General features: G+C 41.7%; 1 pseudogene; it reads left to right on the top strand.

Moving 5' to 3' along the window:
• The window catches only part of LOC126378795 (uncharacterized), a 101649-nt pseudogene that overhangs the window by 71037 nt on the left and 17663 nt on the right, over nucleotides 1-12949 (top strand).

Below are 12949 nucleotides of genomic sequence, written 5' to 3'. Positions count from 1 at the left end.
CTGAGTTGATATCAAGTAGAAATTTCCGTCGCAAAAGTATGAATTGGAAAATAATTAAAAAGAAAAGAAAAATTTTCATGAATTTTTTGACACGAAATTCCACTTGATATCAACTCAGAATCATGGTCTGAACCATCCCCCTCAGTATTCGTTACGGTGTCACTAACACCCATACCTACTTATATGGCTACCGTATGTACTTGTACGGGGTGTAAGTGTCATCGTAACGAATACTGAGAGGGATGATTCATCTGATTATTCTGAGTTACTATCAAGTGGAATTTTCCATCGCAAAAGTATAGAATTGAAAATAATTTAAAAAAACTAAAAAAAAACATGAATTTTGCGACGGAAAATTCCACTTGATTTTAACTCAGAATCATGGTCTGAATCAACCCCCTCAGTATTCGTTACGATGTCACTAACACCCAGTATAAAAGGTGAAACTGACTGACATATCAACGCACAGCCTAAACGGCTAAACGTAGGGATTTGAAATTTGGAAGGGACGTAGCTTAGGTACCGTAGAGATGCACTAAGAAAGGAATTCGCGAAATTCCCACGCGAACGGGAATTAGCGGGAAACTGCTTTTGTATGAAAAATCTGAACCGCGTAAGATAGATGTTTTCAAATTAAGCATTTTTTAACCTTTCTCCCACACACACAAAGATATCTCTTTTATAACACGCCACGCGGACAAAGTCGCGGGCAATAGCTAGTAGCTTATAACCGAACAGGGTTCGTCAAGGGTTGCGTACCGGTACCTTATTCTAGAGTATGCTCCATACCCCCTCCGGTTGATTGAGGGGAGACCTGTGCCCAGCAGTGGGACCTGTATAGGCTGTTTATGTTTACGTTATCTTCATCATCATCAGCCCATTAACGTCCCCACTGCTGGGGCACGGGCCTTCCCTATGGATGGATAGGGAGATCGGGCCTTAAACCATCACGCGGGCCCAGTGCGGATTGATGGTTATTAACGACTGCTAATGCAGCCGGCACCAACGGCTTAACGTGCCTTCCGAAGCACGGAGGAGCTCGAGATGAAAACTTTTTTTTTTGTGGTCACCCATCCTATGACCGGCCTTTGCGAAAGTTGCTTTACTTCAACAATCGCAGACCGAGCGCGTTAACCGCTGCGCCACCGAGCTCCTCATTACGTTATCTTACTTCCGGACAATCAGGTGATCAGTAAGAGCCGTTGGTCCCGGTTACTATTTATTGATGTGAGTGAGTAATCGTTACATAAGTCATGTCAAGAGCCTTTGGCAGCTCAATAATAACCCTGACACCAGGGTTGATGAGGTTAGTATTCCACCTCATAACCCACACGATAAGAAGAGAAGTTTATGTTATGTACTATGGTATCGGTAAGATGTCGTGTTAATTCGGTCGGGTTATACGTAACTCAGTTCAAGGTAGGATTCTAATATTGTGTTGCTTCGGAGAATTTGTATTGTATACAGCGTGTTCTAGCTACGACACGATAATACTTGAATACTTCTACGTATTACCCCACTCCACCAGACTTTGAGGGAATCTTATCTTCTTCTTTGCGAGTCGATGGCGATCGATACAAAATTTTTGCTGACCAATAATTGGCCACGCTTACGGCATTGTCAGTGGCTTCGTAAAGGTCTTTAATAGTGCAGGTGTTAGGGCACTTAGGACAGCACAAAAGGTGAGCCATAGGGTGGTATTAATAAACTAATCTCAGCTTCGAGACTGCCCTCAAGATCATGTCAATGTGACAGTTCTCATATAAATAAATAAATAAATAAAAACAGAGACTTGAGCATGATCTTGAGGGCAGTCTCAGCTGAGATTCGTTTATTAATACCACCCATAGTTTGAGATCCAATGTGATCGGTCCTCATCAGGGAATATTATAATATTAATTGGTTCCTTATAACACAGAGACTGCAAAAGATCCCGAGGAGTGGAAATCTCTTTGTTTGTGTGAGCAAATGATGTAATGTATACTATGTGGCAGTACTTTATACAAATAAATGAATATGTTATTCGAGCGGTGAAGGAAAACATCGTGAAGAAACCCACATTCCCGAGAAATGCATTTTTCTGAGGTATGTGACCTAAGTCAGACAGGCAGTCGCTTCTGTAAAAAACCGGTCTTGTCAAATCCTCAGGTTAGGTACGGACCCTGTCGAAAGCGGGATAAAGCTAGGAAGATGATGATGTTATTCGAGCCGTACATAGGATTAGAAGAAGAAGAAGAAATACTTAAAGGAAATAGTTATTTAGTACTGCTAACAATGCGTAAAGTCAGGAAGCCGGGCTTGCGGAGGGTTTGCGAAATCTAGCTGTTATCGCCAAGGTCCGTCTGACCTCACTGTGTGTTCCCACCTCCGGCTGCGAGCACGGAGGTCACGCCATTGTCATCGCTGTCAAACTGTCTCTTTAAGTTCTATTTCCGTCATCATCTTTTATTTAAATAACTATAGGCTCCGTGGTTGGAACGTAAGGCTCATGATCTGAAGGTCCCGGTCCGATTCCCACTTTGTGAGACTGTCCCTTGTTTGGTAAGGACTTTGCAAGCTTGAATCACCTGTCTGAAAAAATAAGATGATTCCGTGCTTCGGAGGGCACGTGAAGCCGTTGGTCCGGGCCGTGAAAACACCTCCACTAACCCGCAGTGGAGCAGCGTGGTGAGCACGGAATCATGTTACTATTTCGGACAATCGTCGTGGAGATCCTTGGGGGAGGCCTATGCCCAGCAGTGGGCGTCATACGACTGATGGGTGATTCTAGGTTGCATAATCATTTTCATTTATTGCAAGTCAGGTACATTGCGACGCCCCGCATTACATTCGTATAATAAGCCATAAACAATTATCTATTTCACAATTTATGTAACATACTATATTCTAATATAAATTATATCATCACCAGCCCATTAACGTCCCCACTGCTGGGGCACGGGCCTTCTCTGTGGACGGATAGGGAGATCGGGCCTTAAGCCACCACGCGGGCCCAGTGCGGATTGGTGGTTATTAACGACTGCTAATGCAGCCGGGAACAACGGCTTAACGTGCCTTCCGAAGCACGGATGAGCTCGAGATGAACTTTTTTGTTTGTTTTGTGATCACCCATCCTATGACCGGCAATCGCAGACCGAGCGCGTTTACCGCTGCGCCACCGAACTCCTCGAAATTATATAAGTAATATTAACATTTTATCAAGTAACAACTTGGGGGAAGCCTACGCCCAGCAGTGGGCGTCGTACGGCTGATGATGATGATTATCAAGTAATAAAAAGTCCTTACCAAACAAAATACTGTATCACAAAGTGGTTTCGAGGGAAAATATACATAAAATAAATGATAGTCACCTGACAAAAAACTTTCTTCTACAACACCACCACCATCACCGGTCCATTTCCATGTACAATGGTTTCATTAGCATTCACATCAATTTACATGTAATCTATCTAAGGGTGTTAGTGACATCGTAACAGTCTGATATATGATACACGTGACGTCACGATGTTGTCGTGTGTTGCAGAGCTGCGCGTGAGTCCCGGCGCGGGCGCGGGCCCCTCCGGCGAGCCGGCGCACTTCCCCCATCCACACAACCATCACCACATGGTATGTACCGTACTTTATTATTTACTATCTTTAATTGCAATATTTTTTATAAATCAAAAATATCTTTATTTAGTAGATAATATAGTTAAACTTTGAATCATCATTTTTACATAACGAACGTCTCATCCGCCTAAAACTACTGCAGCTTTTTACAACATGTATAGTCCGGGAAAAGAAGCTGCTAGAACAACCTGGGCACAGGGCCCTAGACGTTCTTAAAAAAAAGTAATTTGGCTGCCTAATATCAGTTCCCATACAGCTAATCCCGTGCATCCATATCTCCTAAATAACCACCATATCATAACATTTTTTACAAAGTTTCTGTTTAATTACAGTCGCAAAACAGTTCGAAGGTAAATTCTGAATGTCAATGGGAATCTTATTGTAAAAACGTATCCAATCAAAAATATAAATGTGAAGTGAGAGCCAAGTTCAATTATTATGATTAATGCCTTGGTTGTTGACTTCAACGACAAAAGAAGTGAGATCTAAATGGGTGCCAAGTTCAATGGTCAGTTCTAACATTTATTTATAAGTAACAGTATAACATAATATCATATCTTCTTATAACATAGGATAATGTATTGAAGCCTGAGGTCTGTCTTGGCCTTCATAGATCGATCAAATATATACATTTCTACGAGTTGCCACTGAAAGTCAATACATCTGCATTAATTTTACCCTTGAGTAGTAAGTTTGGCCTAAGAATGCTGTCGACTCCTTCCACCAACCTTCATGAATCGATGAAATATACAGTTTTCTAGGAGTTGCTACTCAAAGTCAATACATTTGCATAAGTTTTACCCTTGAGTAAGTTTGGCCTAAGAATGCTGTCGACTCCTTCCACCAACCTTCATGAATCGATGAAATATACAGTTTTCTAGGCGTTGCTACTCAAAGTCAATACATTTGCATAAATTTTACCCTTGAGTAGTAAGTTTGGCCTAAGAATGCTGTCGACTCCTTCCACCAACCTTCATGAATCGATGAAATATACAGTTTTCTAGGAGTTGCTACTCAAAGTCAATACATTTGCATAAATTTTACCCTTGAGTAGTAAGTTTGGCCTAAGAATGCTGTCGACTCCTTCCACCAACCTTCATGAATCGATGAAATATACAGTTTTCTAGGAGTTGCTACTCAAAGTCAATACATTTGCATAAGTTTTACCCTTGAGTAGTAAGTTTGGCCTAAGAATGCTGTCGACTCCTTCCACCAACCTTCATGAATCGATGAAATATACAGTTTTCTAAGCGTTGCTACTCAAAGTCAATACATTTGCATAAGTTTTACCCTTGAGTAGTAAGTTTGGCCTAAGAATGCTGTCGACTCCTTCCACCAACCTTCATGAATCGATGAAATATACAGTTTTCTAGGAGTTGCTACTCAAAGTCAATACATTTGCATAAGTTTTACCCCAGAGTAGTAAGTTTGGCCTAAGAATGCTGTCGACTCCTTCCACCAACCTTCATGAATCGATGAAATATACAGTTTTCTAGGAGTTGCTACTCAAAGTCAATACATTTGCATAAGTTTTACCCTTGAGTAGTAAGTTTGGCCTAAGAATGCTGTCGACTCCTTCCACCAACCTTCATGAATCGATGAAATATACAGTTTTCTAGGAGTTGCTACTCAAAGTCAATACATTTGCATAAATTTTACCCTTGAGTAGTAAGTTTGGCCTAAGAATGCTGTCGACTCCTTCCACCAACCTTCATGAATCGATGAAATATACAGTTTTCTAGGAGTTGCTACTCAAAGTCAATACATTTGCATAAATTTTACCCTTGAGTAGTAAGTTTGGCCTAAGAATGCTGTCGACTCCTTCCACCAACCTTCATCAATCGATGAAATATACAGTTTTCTAAGCGTTGCTACTCAAAGTCAATACATTTGCATAAATTTTACCCTTGAGTAGTAAGTTTGGCCTAAGAATGCTGTCGACTCCTTCCACCAACCTTCATGAATCGATGAAATATACAGTTTTCTAGGAGTTGCTAGTCAAAGTCAATACATTTGCATAAGTTTTACCCCTAAGTAGTAAGTTTGACCTAAGAATGCTGTCGACTCCTTCCACCAACCTTCATCAATCGATGAAATATACAGTTTTCTAGGAGTTGCTACTCAAAGTCAATACATTTGCATAAATTTTACCCTTGAGTAGTAAGTTTGGCCTAAGAATGCTGTCGACTCCTTCCACCAACCTTCATGAATCGATGAAATATACAGTTTTCTAAGCGTTGCTAGTCAAAGTCAATACATTTGCATAAATTTTACCCTTGAGTAGTAAGTTTGGCCTAAGAATGCTGTCGACTCCTTCCACCAACCTTCATGAATCGATGAAATATACAGTTTTCTAGGAGTTGCTAGTCAAAGTCAATACATTTGCATAAGTTTTACCCTTGAGTAGTAAGTTTGGCCTAAGAATGCTGTCGACTCCTTCCACCAACCTTCATGAATCGATGAAATATACAGTTTTCTAGGAGTTGCTACTCAAAGTCAATACATTTGCATAAATTTTACCCTTGAGTAGTAAGTTTGGCCTAAGAATGCTGTCGACTCCTTCCACCAACCTTCATGAATCGATGAAATATACAGTTTTCTAGGAGTTGCTAGTCAAAGTCAATACATTTGCATAAATTTTACCCTTGAGTAGTAAGTTTGGCCTAAGAATGCTGTCGACTCCTTCCACCAACCTTCATGAATCGATGAAATATACAGTTTTCTAAGCGTTGCTAGTCAAAGTCAATACATTTGCATAAATTTTACCCTTGAGTAGTAAGTTTGGCCTAAGAATGCTGTCGACTCCTTCCACCAACCTTCATGAATCGATGAAATATACAGTTTTCTAGGAGTTGCTACTCAAAGTCAATACATTTGCATAAATTTTACCCTTGAGTAGTAAGTTTGGCCTAAGAATGCTGTCGACTCCTTCCACCAACCTTCATGAATCGATGAAATATACAGTTTTCTAAGCGTTGCTAGTCAAAGTCAATACATTTGCATAAATTTTACCCTTGAGTAGTAAGTTTGGCCTAAGAATGCTGTCGACTCCTTCCACCAACCTTCATCAATCGATGAAATATACAGTTTTCTAGGAGTTGCTAGTCAAAGTCAATACATTTGCATAAGTTTTACCCCTAAGTAGTAAGTTTGACCTAAGAATGCTGTCGACTCCTTCCACCAACCTTCATCAATCGATGAAATATACAGTTTTCTAGGAGTTGCTACTCAAAGTCAATACATTTGCATAAATTTTACCCTTGAGTAGTAAGTTTGGCCTAAGAATGCTGTCGACTCCTTCCACCAACCTTCATGAATCGATGAAATATACAGTTTTCTAAGCGTTGCTAGTCAAAGTCAATACATTTGCATAAATTTTACCCTTGAGTAGTAAGTTTGGCCTAAGAATGCTGTCGACTCCTTCCACCAACCTTCATCAATCGATGAAATATACAGTTTTCTAGGAGTTGCTACTCAAAGTCAATACATTTGCATAAATTTTACCCTTGAGTAGTAAGTTTGGCCTAAGAATGCTGTCGACTCCTTCCACCAACCTTCATGAATCGATGAAATATACAGTTTTCTAAGCGTTGCTAGTCAAAGTCAATACATTGGCATAAATTTTACCCTTGAGTAGTAAGTTTGGCCTAAGAATGCTGTCGACTCCTTCCACCAACCTTCATGAATCGATGAAATATACAGTTTTCTAGGAGTTGCTAGTCAAAGTCAATACATTTGCATAAGTTTTACCCCTAAGTAGTAAGTTTGGCCTAAGAATGCTGTCGACTCCTTCCACCAACCTTCATGAATCGATGAAATATACAGTTTTCTAGGAGTTGCTACTCAAAGTCAATACATTTGCATAAATTTTACTTATATTAGGGTATATTGTTTTGATAAAACAATTAAAAATAGAGTAACTATTAAGCATAAGTAGTAGCACGGAATGTTCAATCACCTTTGCATTTTTATTCCTCACATTTCGGCGGCGACGAATTCACTATTAGTTGACAAATAATGCGGAACCATTAATCCATCTATTTTAGGTAGATTATCCGATTTCCCATTTTCGAATCCTTCATCTATTTTATGAATCGAATAATATTTTCTATTATTAGGACGAAAACAACAAAATACTGCGCAAATTTTTACACCTATTTTACTACCTATAACTGCTGGAGACTTGACTCGTTGACGTCACAAGCGGTCACGTGACTGATAATTTTTCTAAACTTTGAGTGACTATAAAATCAAAACTTCTAAGTATTTTTGACTACAACAAAAACGAGTGTATTTCTATACATAGAGGCTTTACTGAGACAATATTTCAAGCGATTTGCCATACCTAATAATATTCTTCGTTACGTATTTATGTTAAGCATTCATAATAGAATTTAATTATTTAAAAATTGCCTGTTTTTTATTGTTTCCTTTGTATTTGTTTAATTACCTATCTGCATACCAAATTTTAACTCTCTAGGTCATCTGGAACTGGGTTAGAGTTTTGATCTATAGGTTAGTCAGTCAATGATAACAATGAGGATTTTTGGACATTAATATCTAAATAATCGTTTGAGATAAGTTTATGAAATTTAGAACACATATGAATCTCGCAAGTCTCAATACATGAGCCATATTTTATACGTTTATGTGAAATAGTTTTTGATTTATGAGGGGGTCAAAAGTAGCTCCAAATCGTTCGTGTAATATTACACACAGTGCGGCTCGCCAGTTCTGTTTCTTGAACTTGGCTTGACACGCTACCGCGTGTCTAGATACATTGCCCCTTAATATAGTGTGTGATGAAGTGTGATGCTGATGGTGCTGGTGGCGTGGTTTCAGGATACGAACCCGCTGGAGGGCGCGGTGGAGGCGCTGGGCGCGGCGGGCTCCTCCGACGGGGAGCTGTCCTCCAAGGCGGGGGACTCGCCCTCGCGGAAGCGCCGGCGCATCTCGCGGCACCTCTCCTCAGGTAACATTACCCTGGTCTGGTGGGCAACGGCCTCCAGGTGGGCTCACGAGCTGCAAGTCCAGGGTCCGATTCCCGTTGGGGACATATCACAAACGTGGTTTGCTGCTGAGCCTGCTGCTGAGAAATCCAAGGTCCGTGGTGTGGTTATATTTGGCCAACAAATATCTGATAGGTATTTTGTCGCTCTCTTCTGTTCATTTACCTTGAAGGTGTGGTCGTCTGTGGTTGCAGGTGACAGCAACGTGTCCGTGGCCCCGCCGGCGGTGGAGCGGCGGACGCCCAGGCACCACTACCAGCCGCCGTGAGTACACCTCCATTGATCACACTCGAGCAAGTCTCGATATGGATATTAATATTAATCAAATCAAATATGTATACTTTATTGCACACAAACTAAACATACAAACATTTACAAAACATTTAGCAACAGCACAAATGGGCGGCCTTATTGCTCTGAAACAATTTCTTCCAGGCAACCACTACCGGGAATCAGTCATAAATATAACTTGATGCAACTTGCTTGGACTTGTTAATGATCGACCGGTTTTCAGCCATTTTCGGCTATAAACCTATGATTTTGGTACCGGGTGAGAGCCGTCAGCGCTCCACATTTAATTTGTCCGGCCAAGTAGTTAATACCATTTGCGGGAAATATACAATAAGTAAAGTAAAAAAAAAAAAAATATTTTCGCCTTAAAACAGCCGCATATCAGAAATTCGTGAATGACAGGAAATTTGTGTCCGCTAATGGCAGCATATTTCTCTAATTCGCGAATCAAAACCATAAAAGATTTCAGATTTTCTAAAAAAATAATAATATATCTAAGTTATTTTCTTTTTCGGCTATATTAGCATTACTATAGTAGCATTTCCGGTTCGACACTAATCACTATGTATGTTGTATCTTTTCCAGTCGCCGCGTGCGGTACGCGAACGCGGGAACGGCGGGCGTGTGGCACGACGCGCTGCCGCACCCCGCCCACCCCGCTCACCCCGCCCACCCTGCGCATCCCGCTCACCCCGCTCACCCCGGCCACCCCGCTCACCCCCACCACGCGCCCCATCACGCGCCGCACCACGCGCCACATCACCCGCACCATGCTCCGCTGCTGTTGGATATTAACCAGGTGAGTTTTATGATACTTTGACGTGCTCAACGGTGAAGGAAAACGTCGTGAGGAAACTCTCTTCCCAAGAAATGAGTTTCAATTGGAAGGTCAAACAGGCCCTAGTTTCTGTACAAAACCAGACCTGTGAAATTTTTATTTTTTTAGGTAAGCGGACCCCGTTAACACGGGATAATGAACAGGGAGGAAAAAATGATTTCAAATAAAAATATTAGTAGCATCGATCAAACAAATATAGTTATCGCGTTATATTCTAACGTGATAGCCGATGGTGTTTCAGATGTCGCTCCGCGGCGCGCGCCTGGGCGCCCTGGGCGGCGGCGTGGGCTGGCCCCACCCCGCACACCCCGCGCATCCCGCCCACCCCGCTCACCCCGCGCACGCGCGTGATCACCCGCAGAGGACGCAGGTATGTGCCGCTCCGCTTCATGTCGCAAGTGTGGGAGGATGGGGGATGTGTTGAGCGAGGGGGAGTAACGTACGTGGGTCAATTGGGGTCCGAATATAAATTGGCAATTTACCTTGGTTATTTCAATTGGTAAGCTGTGCTCTAAGCAGGCAAATCTACAATAAGTCTCGTGTAACATGATCCTAAATTGAAAATTAACGTTTTTCAATTTAGTTTTTGATTCCAAATATAAAAAATGGTGTGTGGGTAAAAAGCCCGGTTTAAAACCAGTAAAAACTGGTTTTTACTCCAATCAAGCACCGGACTCTTCGTACAATTGACTCGACATTTTTTTACACGCGCTTATGTGACCTACTAGGGTCTACGCAAAATGTACATCTACCTATCTTAAGTAAGAAGGCAGAATTATCAAAATATATTTCTACAATAATCCGTTTGTATCTAATCTCTATTTTCATAACACAGATATATTTCTTTTGGAGTTGTCGTTTCAAAAACGGAATTATTTTCTATCGCGATCTGTTTATAGGGTTGGCGCTCAACACATCCCCTCATCCAGTCAGTTTTTAGTTATAAAATACACAGAAAACAGCGAATTAATGTTCAAAAAAAAAAATACATACATAAAAGTTTATCAGAAAATTATCGAATACCAGCGAAATATCAGATGGACAGCCTATATCTGTTTAGGTGGATACGATTAATTTGAACAGAACCACACCACATGTACTCGACGTGCGCCTCAGGTGTGAGCGAGACGGACGCCTGGGGCGTGCGTCACTCTCATACAACATACACACATACATTTGTCGTAGGGACCACCAACAGGCGGGATGGCATCTACACTTGTATTGTAGATGTTGAGATTTTAGTCGGACACGATAAAATTATATTTTCAATAACTCGTTGGCCAGGGTCAGTGAACACATACAGATCGGTGACGAGGTAACTTAATTCTCAATTGAATTGCACTAAAGACAGAATTTGGACGATAAAAATTGTTTAAAAACACCGTCTCCAATTTGTAAGTTTGCGCTGCTCCTAAAATTGAATTTGGAATAATTCAAATTCTGACTAAGATCCCAACGTGTGTACGCAGCGATGTAACCGCCACGATTATATTACATAAAATCTGTGTTGGTTGCATCCGATGGCGCATTGATGTAACTTCTAGATGTTAAGGTCTCAGAAACGAGATATCGATCAAATCATAGCATATTATACCTTATGTTAAGTGTAAGGAATCGATTTGGCACTGTAAGGTTAGGTTTAAGTTAGTTTGTAAGTTGGGTTCGGGGTGACGCGCGACGGACGAGCTTGTTGTCTCTTTCTTTCTGTTGGAGAAATAGAATTATAACGTGAATTATATTGGGTTTTGATTAAATACTGCGTCTTATGGAAGAGTTCACAGAATAATTATATCGCGTTGATGAATTTGATGAAAATCTTGGAATAGCTTTCTCATTTGATAATAATGCAGTGGATTTTGACTGATGAGTTTTTCGGAAAGATTTTTTTTACCTTTGATGGGTTTGCTCTTGGCCCCAGACTTGCCCGAAGGCATTGACGAGGCCTAAGATGGAGTTCGCCCAGAAGGTGCCTGTTCACTCTGGCCTTTAAAGCACCCGGGTTATATGCATTTGGAAATAAAGAAGACGGGAAATAATTCCACTCCTTTTGTCCGAAGTTACAATAAATGTGGTGTTAGTACGTCAATGCAAGTTGCGGTGTCAACGTTCAGCTATATGCTGTGTTGGCGAAGAACAAAACTCGTTTTTCACACTGGAGACTCAACAAAGTTGATTTATTCCCTAAATTGTAGGCAGCAGCCTTTGGATTCCTGATGAAACCATGGTGATTAAACAATTAGCAACTTGACGCCCACCAACCTTGGACAGATAAACCCGGCCAAGTTCATTCATCCAACATTTAAGAGCTAATCTCCTGCCTTTCAACTGGGCTCTTCCTGGGTTGCGAGCCCTCAGCGCTCCCCAGTTGTCCGGCCAAGTAGTTACTGCCATAAGTTAAAAAATATGCCGGTGGAGCTCTTTCCAGATTTGTCGATCCTTAGCAAGTTTCTTACCCTCCTTGTATGACACCACGTCGGGGTTTCAGTAGTTAACGCCAAAATTAACGCCAAAAGAGCGTCAGATATTGAATCAACACCCAGTAGTTCGCGCCCGCGCGGCGCCCTCGCCGTAGAGGGTGCTGGCGGTGTCCGTGGCGCGGCCCCCGGCTGGTCTGACGGTCGCGGTTGTAGAGCGCGTGGGGCGGCGCGGGCGCGGGCGGCGCCGAGCTGTGGCAGCACGCCGCGCTGCTGTCGCCGCTGCCGCTGCGCTACCAGGTACCACTCCGGCCCCACCACCGGCCCACCGGGCTCGAGGCAGACGATCAGCCGCCGCCGACCCCCACACACACATACACACACACGGTTGCTTTCTGATTGGACTCCCGGAGGAAACTCCCCTGGTTCCCTTCCCGATGAGATTTCCGGTTGGAACTCCTGAAGCTGATTGTTGCTTTGGAAATTTTACTCTTTTTGGTCTAAATATGTCCTGGATGAATTTCTGTCCTTTAATACTCAGTATTTATTTGCTATATTTTCTCCCTAAACAACAGCTTTGAGACAAGCGTTTCGAATGCAACACGTTCTATTTTACTTCTCCACAATCTGTGAAATTCTTGGAAATTTCCATCAGTTCCATTCAGTTGTGCACCAAATACAATATATGGAAATATGTGGCGTCCAATATGGAAATAAATATTTTCTTTCTTTCTTTCTTTCTTTCTTTAAATACGTCTATTAGTCTTTTCTATCACAACTGATGATGA

The sequence above is a fragment of the Pectinophora gossypiella genome, chromosome 27 (genome assembly GCF_024362695.1).
Source record: "Pectinophora gossypiella chromosome 27, ilPecGoss1.1, whole genome shotgun sequence".
NCBI lineage: Eukaryota > Metazoa > Arthropoda > Insecta > Lepidoptera > Gelechiidae > Pectinophora > Pectinophora gossypiella.
Note: the sequence above shows the minus strand (reverse complement) of the source record. Positions and strands in the feature narration are given on the sequence as shown.